A 12,997-nucleotide genomic window follows, 5' to 3' on the forward strand; every position below is an offset into this window, starting at 1 on the left:
CCTATAGTCACCTGGCCAGGTTTCGTCACCTGTCAAAATCCTAATCCCCTCCTCCGGGCCGCCTAGGGAAGCTAGCCAGCACCAGTATAAACGATTTTTTTTAAGTAAAACTATTGTTTCACAGAGCGAGCAAGCTAACAAAACATTACAGTCACTCATTCACTCAGTTAATCACTCAAACAGTCTATGAGTCCAACAGTCAGCCAGTACGTCAGTCAGCCAGTACGTCAGTCAGCCAGTACGTCAGTCAGCCAGTACGTCAGTCAGCCAGCCCTGCCTCCAAGTTTGTCAGACTAAATCCTCTGTTGTTTGAGTTTAACAAAAAATTAAATCATGCTCGATGCGAGTATAACAATTTAGTTATTTGGTTATATATATATATATATATATATATATATATATATATATATATATATATATATATATATATATATATATATATATATATATATATATATATATATATATATATATATGTGTGTGTGTGTGTGTGTGTATCACGAAAATAAACACATGATTAAAAATGTGACAGTGTCAGACCACGGAGGAAAATTGAAACAGGAATTTCCTTAAGGGCTTTCGTATATTAATACATCTTCAGAAGGACTCCTTCTGAAGATTTAATAATATACGAAAGTTAAGGAAATTCCTGTTTCAATTTTCGACCGTGGTCTGACACTGTCATATATATATATATATATATATATATATATATATATATATATATATATATATATATATATATATATATATATATATATATACATATATATATATATATATGTCGGACCTAGTAGCCAGAACGCACTTCTCAGCCTACTATGCAAGGCCCGATTTGCCTAATAAGCCAAGTTTTCCTGAATTAATATATTTTCTCAATTTTTTTTCTTATGAAATGATAAAGCTACCCATTTCATTATGTATGAGGTCAATTTTTTTTTATTGGAGTTAAAATTAACATAGATATATGACCGAACCTAACCAACCCTACCTAACCTAACCTAACCTATCTTTATAGGTTAGGTTAGGTTAGGTAGTAGAGAAAGTTAGGTTAGGTTAGGTTAGGTAGGTTAGGTAGTCGAAAAACAATTAATTCATGAAAACTTGGCTTATTAGGCAAATCGGGCCTTGCATAGTAGGCTGAGAAGTGAGTTCTGGCTACTAGGTACGACATATATATATATATATATATATGTCGTACCTAATAGCCAGAACGCACTTCTCAGCCTACTATTCAAGGCCCGATTTGCCTAATAAGCCAAGTTTTTATGAATTAATGTTTTTTCGTCTACCTAACCTACCTAACCTAACCTAACCTAGCTTTTTTTGGCTACCTAACCTAACCTTACCTATAAATATAGGTTAGGTTAGGTTAGGTAGGGTTGGTTAGGTTCGGTCATATATCTACGTTAATTTTAACTCCAATAAAAAAAAAATGACCTCATACATAGAGAAAAGGGTTGCTTTATCATTTCATAAGAAAAAAATTATAGTAAATATATTAATTCAGGAAAACTTGGCTTATTAGGCAAATCGGGCCTTGAATAGTAGGCTGAGAAGTAAGTTCTGGCTACTAGGTACGACATATATATATATATATATATATATATATATATATATATATATATATATATATATATTATATAACACTCCTGTGAAGCAGAAGTGTATATATATATATATACGACACTCTTCTGCACAAAAGTCATAGCACAAGTCTTAGACGTAGAGAACCTGAAGCCATGATTAGTGGGCCAAGATGACACGGCATCAATCGCAAGTTGAAGCCGGCGTTGAAGGAGAGGCGCATCATCACCCCGACAGCAAAGGGTAAAATGGTTGACATAGAGAGGGGAGAAGAAGAGAAGAAAGAAGACCATTAATGGCAACCAAAAAAAAGAGTAGTGCTCAGAACACTACCTTGAGGCACACCTGCGTATTGCTGAAAAGAGCCTGAGAGAGCGGTACCAAACCTCACCCGAAAGAAACGACGAGAGAGGAACCTTTGGAGAAAGAGAGGGAGATGACCACGAAGGCCAAAAGAATGAGGTTGAGACAGAATATGATATAGCCAAGTGATGGTGTAATCCTTTTCCAGGTCAAAAAGGACGGCAACAACGGAGGTCTTTGCAGCAAAAGCAGTACGAATATAGACCTCCAAGTTCACCAGGACATCTGTTGTGCTGCGGTACTTGCAGAAACCAAATTGAGAAGGGAAGAGGTGGTAATAGTGTTCTAAGAACCCCATCAGGCGAACGTTTACCATACGTTGAAAAGAGTTTACAGACACAACTCATGAAGGCAATTGGCCGAAAGTCCTTAGGGGAAGTCCCCAGAGACCCTGATTTTCGAACAGGGAGGACAACGGCATCGAGCTAGTCCTCAGGAACTGACGACGACTCCCAGATCCGATTATACAGACTCAGTCAATACTGAGATGTACACGGAGAGAGATGGCGAAGCATCTCATAATGAATGTCATTGGAGCCCGCCACCGTAGAACCGCAAAGGGTCAGGACAGACCGATGTTCAGGGAGAGAGAAGAGATCGTTATAGGGAAGACGAAGTGCAGAAATCTTAAGGACGAGATTCAAGGAGGGTTTACGAAGAAGAAAAGATTGTGGAAGATTAGAACCAGAGCTAACAGAAGAAAAGTGGGAACCCAGTTCGGTAGTAACTTGCAACGGGTCCGCCAAAAGAGTACCACGGAGGTGAAGGACCGGCAAGACACTGGGAACGAACTTACCCGCTATCTTGCGGATACGCTTCCAGTACCTGCGGCAGTGGATTTTCGGATGTAATGAATACCTTGAGGTGCTTCCGGGGCTTAGCGTCCCCGCGGCCCGGTCGTCGACCAGGCCACCTGGTTGCTGGACTGATCAACCAGGCTGTTGGACGCGGCTGCTCGCAGCCTGACGTATGAGTCACAGCCTGGTTGATCAGGTATCCTTTGGAGGTGCTTATCCAGTTCTCTCTTAAACACTGTGAGGGGTTAGCCACTTATGCCCCTTATGTGAAGCGGAAGCGTGTTGAACAGTCTCGGGCCTCTGATGTTGATAGAGTTCTCTCTCAGAGTACCTGTTGCACCTCTGCTTTTCAAAGGGGGTATTCTGCACATCCTGCCATGTCTTCTGATCTCTTGTGATGTTATTTCTGTGTGCAGGTTTGGGACCAGCCCCTCTAATATTTTCCATGTGTAAATTATTATGTATCTCTCCCGCCTGCGCTCAAGGGAGTACAAATTTAGGCTCTTTAGTCAGTCCCAATAGTTTAGATGTTTTACTGAGTGGATTCTAGCAGTAAAGGATCTCTGCACGCTCTCCAGGCAGCAATTTCTCCAGCTTTGTAAGGGCCTGTCATTGTGCAGCAGTACTCCACTCTAGAGAGCACAAGCGTTTTGAAAAGTATCATCATCGGTATAGCATCTCTAGTGTGAAAGGTTCTTGTTATCCAACCTGTCATTTTTCTTGCAGTTGTGACGGCTACTTTATTGTGTTCTTTAAAGGTAAGGTCTTCCGACATGAGTACACCCAGATCCTTTTCATTGCCTTTTCGTTCTATGTTATGATTTGCCTGAGTTTTGTACGTGGTTTCCGTTTTTATATTTTCATTTTTTCCATAGCGCATGAGCTGGAACTTATCTTCGTTAAACACCATATTATTTTCTGTAGCCCATAGAAAGACCTGATCTACATCTGACTGGAGGTTTGCCGTATCCTCTATGTTGCCTACTCTCATGAAGATCCTAGTGTCATCTGCAAAGGATGATACAGTGCTATAGGTTGTGTTCTTGTCTATGTCCGATATGAGGATGAGAAAAAGTACTGGAGCAAGCACAGTACCCTGGGGGACTGAGCTCTTCATGGTTGATGGGCTGGATTTTATTTTGTTGACTATTACACATTGGGTTCTGTTGGTCAGGAAATTGTAGATCCATCTGCCTATTTTTCCGGTAATTCCTTTTGAACGCATTTTATGTGCAATAACGCCATGGTCACATTTATCAAAAGCTTTTGCGAAATCTGTGTAAATTACATCAGCGTTTTGTTTGTCTTCTATAGCATCTAATGCCATATCATAATGGTCCAGCAACTGCGACAGGCAAGAGCGCCCTGTTCTGAAACCATGTTGTCCAGGGTTATGGAGATGCTGTGATTCCATGTATTTTGTGATCTTACTTCTAAGCACTCTTTCAAAATTTTTTATGATGTGCGATGTTAGTGCTATCGGTCTGTAATTTTTTGCCACTGCCTTATTTCCTCCTTTATGAAGTGGTGCTATCTCTGCTGTTTTTAGTATGTCAGGGATAACGCCAGTATCTAGGCTTTGTCTCCACAAAATGTGAAGGGCCTGCGATAGTGTTTTTTTTACAGATCTTAATGAATATGGAGTTCCAAGAATCCGGGCCTGGTGCAGAGTGCATAGGCATACTGTTTATGGCTTCTTCAAAATCCAGTGGGGATAGGGTAACGTCTGATATATGATTTGATGTTGGTATCAAATCCATGAAAAATTCATTTGGGTTATCAATCTTTATTGCGTTTAATGGCTCACTGAAAACAGAGTCGTACTGCTTCCTCAGTAGCTCGCTCATTTCTTTGTTGTCATCGGTGAAAGTTCCATCTCCCTTTCGCAGGGGCCCGATCCTAGATGTGGTTTTTTATCTTGATTTTGCATAAGAGAAAAAATATTTCGGATTTCTCTCTATTTCATTGATGGCCTTTTGCTCTCTTTGCCTCTCCTGGGTTTTGTATGAATCTTGTAGCTTGAGTTCAATTGTTTCTATTTCTCTACCTAACCTTCTTCACCGTTCTTGAGACAGGGTGCGACTCTCAAGTTGTTCCGCGATTCGTTTTCTTCGCCTATATAGGGAACGACGTTCCCGTTCCAATCTGCATCTCTTCCTCTTTTTTTCTTAGGGGTATGCGGTTTGAAAATATTTCTATTGCTACTGAGCTTATTTTTTCCATGCACTGGTTCAGGTTTGCATTTTCTAGCTGTTCTTCCCAGTTTATTTCTGTGAAGTCCTGGTTTATTTTCTCCCAGTTTATCTGTTTATTATTGAAGTTGAATTTGCTGAAATCTCCTCCACTGGGAATCTGGACTGGTTTTGAAGGTCTACTCCCCATGGTTGTCATAACTTCAATTAAGTTGTGACCTGAGTAACAGGTATTTGTAATCATTATGTTCCTGATCAATTCATCATTATTAGTGAAAATGAGGTCCAGCGTGTTCTCCTTCCTAGTTGGTTCTACTATTTGCTGGTTTAAGGCAAACCTGTCGCACAACCGTAGCAGGTCATTTGCACGTGCCTGCTCATTTAGGCTACTTCCTGGTATTCTTTCTGATATTACTGTATTAGCCAGGTGCTTCCATTTCAGGTGCCGTAGGTTGAGGTCCCCAAGCAGGATGATGTTCGGAGCTGGATTTGTGAGGTTTTCCAAGCAGTGTTCTATTTTCATTAGTTGGTCTTTAAACTGCTGAGGGTTTGCCTCCGGTGACTTATATACAAGGACAATAACTACATTTAGAATCTCTACTTTGATTATCAGCACTTCCACCATATCATATGACGTGTTTAGCAGCTCAGTACAGAAGAGTGTGTCCATGATGTAGAGGCTGACCCCACCCTGAAGCCGGTGTTTCCTATCACATCTGAAAAGATTGTACTCTGAGATCCATATTTCACCATCATGGTAGTCCTTTGTGTGGTTTTCTGTTAGGGTTGCAAACACTGCATTTGCCACATGAAGGAGACCATCTATGAAGTGAACTTTGTTGAATTTGCGTGTTTTTATACCCTGGATGTTGGCAAATATAAATGATGTTATCGTGTTAGTGGAAGTGCTGGATGCCTTACTTGGTGTTAATATCTGAGGCTCTGGTAAGGAGGCCACTGTGTTTGCGTCCAGGGTGTGTTGTTTTGGAAGTGATTCGTCCAGTTTTGGTAGTAGGACGGGTGTTGTGTGGTGTAGTAACTGTGTGCTTGTTGATAGTTTGTACTCCAGTCTTGTGGGTATCTCCCTTCCCCTCTGTAATCCTGTAGTGGTTCCATCTGACTGTTCCTCTCTCTTATATGTACTGCTCTGTTTCTGCCTTCCTCTAAAATAATTTCCAGTAGTGTCATATTGATCTTCCCGTCTATAACGCTCTGTATCTCTCACATGGAATTCCGGACACTGAAGATTGTAGCATTTTTTGTCCCAAATTGAGAATTGACATAATTTAGGGTGGAAGTATCTACACCCTGTTTCAAAACGGCATGTACCCCTCGCCAACATGTTCCTGCATTTTCGAGGATGCAGAAAATGACATTTTGCTCCTAATTTTCATTATTTGCATATTCCTTTAGCGTAGAATTTGCAAATGTGTTCCGGTTTTGCGTTTTTCAAGGTATTTATACCTGTGTCTGTCTTGTCTACCTCTTTATTGGAGCCATCTCCGTCTTTCATCCCAATTCCTTCATTTATGCACTTTGTCTCACTATTGTTCTCATCGTTTATATTACCTGGCTCTGCAATATTGCTGTTATTTTGTACCACAATACCCTCTTCCTCCACACTACTGCTGCGGTCCTCTAAACTATCTGTTCCTGAGTTTTGGTCGTTATCCAATGTTGTCTTTTCCCAGTCCGCATATATCACTGGTAGCTTGTCTGTGAATGATAATCTCTGTGACTCGGGAATGTTTTTCATCAGATTAGTTATGTTCTCTAACAATAATCTGTCATCTTTCCAAACCCAGTAAATTCATTGCCTTTTTGTACATCCTGGAGATAATTCTGTACAGCCCAGGTGGAATCTTATGTTACAGATGCAACACTTGACGCCTACATTACGTTTTCCCAGTACTCCCGAACACTCGCCACACCTCTCCATTGTCTGATGTATTGTATTGTATTTGTGGTTCACTGTATTGATCACTTGTTGATGTCAGTCCTTTTAACTCTTTATAAAATTATATGTATATATTTATATATTTAATATTTATAATATTATATATATACCGAATATTTGTAATATTAAGTATGTTATTTTGTTCGAACCTTATGGCAGGTACTTAGCGTAGGGTAGCGTAGGTCCCTGCTCACACTGTGGCTCTTACACTGTCCCTGCTCACACTGTGGCTCTTACACTGTCCCTGCTCACACTGTGGCTCTTACACTGTCCCTGCTGACACTATGGCTCTTACACTGTCCCTGCTCACACTGTGGCTCTTACACTGTCCCTGCTCACACTGTGGCTCTTACGCTGTCCCTGCTCACACTGTGGCTCTTACACTGTCCCTGCTCACACTGTGGCTCTTACACTGTCCCTGCTCACACTGTGGCTCTTACACTGTCCCTGCTCACACTGTGGCTCTTACACTGTCCCTGCTCACACTGTGGCTCTTACGCTGTCCCTGCTCACACTGTGGCTCTTACACTGTCCCTGCTCACACTGTGGCTCTTACACTGTCCCTGCTCACACTGTGGCTCTTACACTGTCCCTGCTCACACTGTGGCTCTTACACTGTCCCTGCTGACACTGTGGCTCTTACACTGTCCCTGCTCACACTGTGGCTCTTACACTGTCCCTGCTCACACTGTGGCTCTTACGGTGTCCCTGCTCACACTGTGGCTCTTACACTGTCCCTGCTCACACTGTGGCTCTTACACTGTCTCTGCTCACACTGTGGCTCTTACACTGTCTCTGCTCACACTGTGGCTCTTACACTGTCCCTGCTCACACTGTGGCTCTTACACTGTCTCAGCAAACACTGTGGCTCTTACACTGTCCCTCCTCACACTGTGGCTCTTACACTGTCCCTGCTCACACTGTGGCTCTTACACTGTCTCAGCTAACACTGTGGCTCTTACACTGTCCCTCCTCACACTGTGGCTCTTACACTGTCTCTGCTAACACTGTGGCTCTTACACTGTCCCTGCTCACACTGTGGCTCTTACACTGTCCCTGCTCACACTGTGGCTCTTACACTGTCCCTGCTGACACTGTGGCTCTTACACTGTCCCTGCTCACACTGTGGCTCTTACGCTGTCCCTGCCACACTGTGGCTCTTACACTGTCTCTGCTCACACTGTGGCTCTTACACTGTCTCTGCTAACACTGTGGCTCTTACACTGTCTCTGCTCACACTGTGGCTCTTACACTGTCCCTGCTCACACTGTGGCTCTTACACTGTCCCTGCCACACTGTGGCTCTTACACTGTCTCTGCTCACACTGTGGCTCTTACACTGTCTCTGCTAACACTGTGGCTCTTACACTGTCCCTGCTCACACTGTGGCTCTTACACTGTCCCTGCTCACACTGTGGCTCTTACACTGTCCCTGCTCACACTGTGGCTCTTACACTGTCCCTGCTCACACTGTGGCTCTTACACTGTCCCTGCTCACACTGTGGCTCTTACACTGTCCCTGCTCACACTGTGGCTCTTACACTGTCCCTGCTCACACTGTGGCTCTTACACTGTCCCTGCTCACACTGTGGCTCTTACACTGTCCCTGCTCACACTGTGGCTCTTACACTGTCCCTGCCACACTGTGGCTCTTACACTGTCTCTGCTCACACTGTGGCTCTTACACTGTCTCTGCTAACACTGTGGCTCTTACACTGTCCCTGCTCACACTGTGGCTCTTACACTGTCCCTGCTCACACTGTGGCTCTTACACTGTCTCTGCTCACACTGTGGCTCTTACACTGTCCCTGCTCACACTGTGGCTCTTACACTGTCCCTGCTCACACTGTGGCTCTTACACTGTCCCTCCTCACACTGTGGCTCTTACACTGTCCCTGCTCACACTGTGGCTCTTACACTGTCCCTGCTCACACTGTGGCTCTTACACTGTCCCTGCTCACACTGTGGCTCTTACACTGTCCCTGCTCACACTGTGGCTCTTACACTGTCCCTGCTCACACTGTGGCTCTTACACTGTCCCTGCTCACACTGTGGCTCTTACACTGTCCCTGCTCACACTGTGGCTCTTACACTGTCCCTGCTCACACTGTGGCTCTTACACTGTCCCTCCTCACACTGTGGCTCTTACACTGTCCCTGCTCACACTGTGGCTCTTACACTGTCCCTGCTCACACTGTGGCTCTTACACTGTCCCTGCTCACACTGTGGCTCTTACACTGTCCCTGCTCACACTGTGGCTCTTACACTGTGCTCCTTCACTGTGCTCCTTCACTGTACTCCTTCACTGTTGTCCTTCACTATGCTCCTTCACTGCGCTCCTTCACTGTGCTCCTTCACTGTGCTCCTTCACTGTGCTCCTTCACTGTACTCCTTCACTGTTGTCCTTCACTGTGCTCCTTCACTGTGCTCCTTCACTGTGCTCCTTCACTGTACTCCTTCACTGTTGTCCTTCACTGTGCTCCTTCACTGTGCTCCTTCACTGTGCTACTTCACTGTATTCCTTCACTGTTGTCCTTCACTGTGCTCCTTCACTGTGCTCCTTCACTGTGCTCCTTCACTGTGCTCCTTCACTGTACTCCTTCACTGTTGTCCTTCACTGTGCTCCTTCACTGTACTCCTTCACTGTTGTCCTTCACTGTGCTCCTTCACTATGCTCCTTCACTGTGCTCCTTCACTGTTGTCCTTCACTGTGCTCCTTCACTATGCTCCTTCACTGTGCTCCTTCACTGTTGTCCTTACTGTGCTCCTTCACTATGCTCCTTCACTATGTTCCTTCACTGTGCTCCTTCACTGTGCTCCTTCACTGTTGTCCTTCACTGTACTCCTTCACTATGCTCCTTCACTGCGCTCCTTCACTGTTGTCGTTCACTGTACTCCTTCACTGTTGTCCTTCACTGTACTCCATCACTATGCTCCTTCACTGTGCTCCTTCACTGTGCTCCTTCACTGTGCTCCTTCACTATGCTCCTTCACTGTGCTCCTTCACTGTGCTTCTTCACTGTGCTCCTTCACTATGCTCCTTCACTGTGCTCCTTCACTGTGCTCCTTCACTATGCTCCTTCACTGTGCTCCTTCACTGTTGTCCTTCACTGTGCTCCTTCACTATGCTCCTTCACTGTGCTCCTTCACTGTGCTCCTTCACTGTGCTCCTTCACTGTGCTCCTTCACTGTGCTCCATCACTATGCTCCTTCACTGTGCTCCTTCACTGTGGTCCTTCACTGTTCTCCTTCACTATTGTCCTTCACTGTACTCCTTCACTGTTGTCCTTCACTGTACACCTTCACTTTGCTCCTTCACTGTGCTCCTTCACTGTGTTCCTTCACTGTGCTCCTTCACTATGCTCCTTCACTGTGCTCCTTCACTGTTGTCCTTCACTGTGCTCCTTCAATGTTGTCCTTCACTATGCTCCTTCTCTGTGCTCCTTCACTATGCTCCTTCACTATGTTCCTTCACTGTGCTCCTTCACTGTGCTCCTTCACTGTTGTCCTTCACTGTACTCATTCACTATGCTCCTTCACTGCGCTCCTTCACTGTTGTCCTTCACTGTACTCCTTCACTGTTGTCCTTCACTGTACTCCTTTACTGCGCTCCTTCACTATTGTCCTTCACTGTACTCCTTCACTGTTGTCCTTCACTGTACTCCTTCACTATGCTCCTTCACTGTGCTCCTTCACTGTGTTCCTTCACTGTGCTCCTTCACTATGCTCCTTCACTGTGCTCCTTCACTGTTGTCCTTCACTGTGCTCCTTCAATGTTGTCCTTCACTATGCTCCTTCTCTGTGCTCCTTCACTGTGCTCCTTCACTATGTTCCTTCACTGTGCTCCTTCACTGTGCTACTTCACTGTTGTCCTTCACTGTACTCCTTCACTATGCTCCTTCACTGCGCTCCTTCACTGTTGTCCTTCACTGTTGTCCTTCACTGTACTCCTTCACTATGCTCCTTCACTGTGCTCCTTCACTGTGCTCCTTCACTGTGCTCCTTCACTATGCTCCTTCACTGTTGTCCTTCACTGTGCTCCTTCACTATGCTCCTTCACTGTGCTCCTTCACTGTGCTCCTTCACTGTGCTCCTTCACTATGCTCCTTCACTATGCTCCTTCACTGTGCTCCTTCACTGTGCTCCTTCACTATGCTCCTTCACTGTGCTCCTTCCCTGTGCTCCTTCACTATGCTCCTACACTGTACTCCATCACTGTGCTCCTTCACTGTGCTCCTTCACAGTGCTCCTTCACTATGCTCCTTCACTGTGCTCCTTCACTGTACTCCTTCACTGTGCTCCTTCACTGTGCTCCTTCACTGTGCTCCTTCACAGTGCTCCTTCACTATGCTCCTTCACTGTGCTCCTTCACTGTGCTCCTTCACTGTGCTCCTTCACTGTGCTCCTTCACTGTGCTCCTTCACTGTGCTCCTTCACTGTGCTCCATCACTATGCTCCTTCACTGTGCTCCTTCACTGTGCTCCTTCACTGTTCTCCTTCACTATTGTCCTTCACTGTACTCCTTCACTGTTGTCCTTCACTGTACACCTTCACTTTGCTCCTTCACTGTGCTCCTTCACTGTGTTCCTTCACTGTGCTCCTTCACTATGCTCCTTCACTGTGCTCCTTCACTGTTGTCCTTCACTGTGCTCCTTCAATGTTGTCCTTCACTATGCTCCTTCTCTGTGCTCCTTCACTATGCTCCTTCACTATGTTCCTTCACTGTACTCCTTCACTGTGCTCCTTCACTGTTGTCCTTCACTGTACTCATTCACTATGCTCCTTCACTGCGCTCCTTCACTGTTGTCCTTCACTGTACTCCTTCACTGTTGTCCTTCACTGTACTCCTTTACTGCGCTCCTTCACTATTGTCCTTCACTGTACTCCTTCACTGTTGTCCTTCACTGTACTCCTTCACTATGCTCCTTCACTGTGCTCCTTCACTGTGTTCCTTCACTGTGCTCCTTCACTATGCTCCTTCACTGTGCTCCTTCACTGTTGTCCTTCACTGTGCTCCTTCAATGTTGTCCTTCACTATGCTCCTTCTCTGTGCTCCTTCACTGTGCTCCTTCACTATGTTCCTTCACTGTGCTCCTTCACTGTGCTACTTCACTGTTGTCCTTCACTGTACTCCTTCACTATGCTCCTTCACTGCGCTCCTTCACTGTTGTCCTTCACTGTTGTCCTTCACTGTACTCCTTCACTATGCTCCTTCACTGTGCTCCTTCACTGTGCTCCTTCACTGTGCTACTTCACTGTATTCCTTCACTGTTGTCCTTCACTGTGCTCATTCACTGTGCTCCTTCACTGTGCTCCTTCACTGTGCTCCTTCACTGTACTCCTTCACTGTTGTCCTTCACTGTGCTCCTTCACTGTACTCCTTCACTGTTGTCCTTCACTGTGCTCCTTCACTATGCTCCTTCACTGTGCTCCTTCACTGTTGTCCTTCACTGTGCTCCTTCACTATGCTCCTTCACTGTGCTCCTTCACTGTTGTCCTTACTGTGCTCCTTCACTATGCTCCTTCACTATGTTCCTTCACTGTGCTCCTTCACTGTGCTCCTTCACTGTTGTCCTTCACTGTACTCCTTCACTATGCTCCTTCACTGCGCTCCTTCACTGTTGTCGTTCACTGTACTCCTTCACTGTTGTCCTTCACTGTACTCCTTCACTATGCTCCTTCACTGTGCTCCTTCACTGTGCTCCTTCACTGTGCTCCTTCACTATGCTCCTTCACTGTGCTCCTTCACTGTGCTTCTTCACTGTGCTCCTTCACTATACTCCTTCACTGTGCTCCTTCACTGTGCTCCTTCACTATGCTCCTTCACTATGCTCCTTCACTGTGCTCCTTCACTGTTGTCCTTCACTGTGCTCCTTCACTATGCTCCTTCACTGTGCTCCTTCACTGTGCTCCTTCACTGTGCTCCTTCACTGTGCTCCTTCACTGTGCTCCATCACTATGCTCCTTCACTGTGCTCCTTCACTGTGCTCCTTCACTGTTCTCCTTCACTATTGTCCTTCACTGTACTCCTTCACTGTTGTCCTTCACTGTACACCTTCACTTTGCTCCTTCACTGTGCTCCTTCACTGTGTTCCTTCACTG

At 45.1% G+C, this 12,997-nt stretch overlaps 1 protein-coding gene across 1 annotated transcript in view; it reads left to right on the plus strand.

The window, feature by feature from the left end:
• LOC138368949 (probable cyclin-dependent serine/threonine-protein kinase DDB_G0292550) overlaps nt 1-12,997 on the plus strand; it is a 30,907-nt gene that overhangs the window by 1,719 nt on the left and 16,191 nt on the right. The window lies entirely within an intron of this gene.

The sequence above is a fragment of the Procambarus clarkii genome, chromosome 26, assembly GCF_040958095.1.
Source record: "Procambarus clarkii isolate CNS0578487 chromosome 26, FALCON_Pclarkii_2.0, whole genome shotgun sequence".
NCBI lineage: Eukaryota > Metazoa > Arthropoda > Malacostraca > Decapoda > Cambaridae > Procambarus > Procambarus clarkii.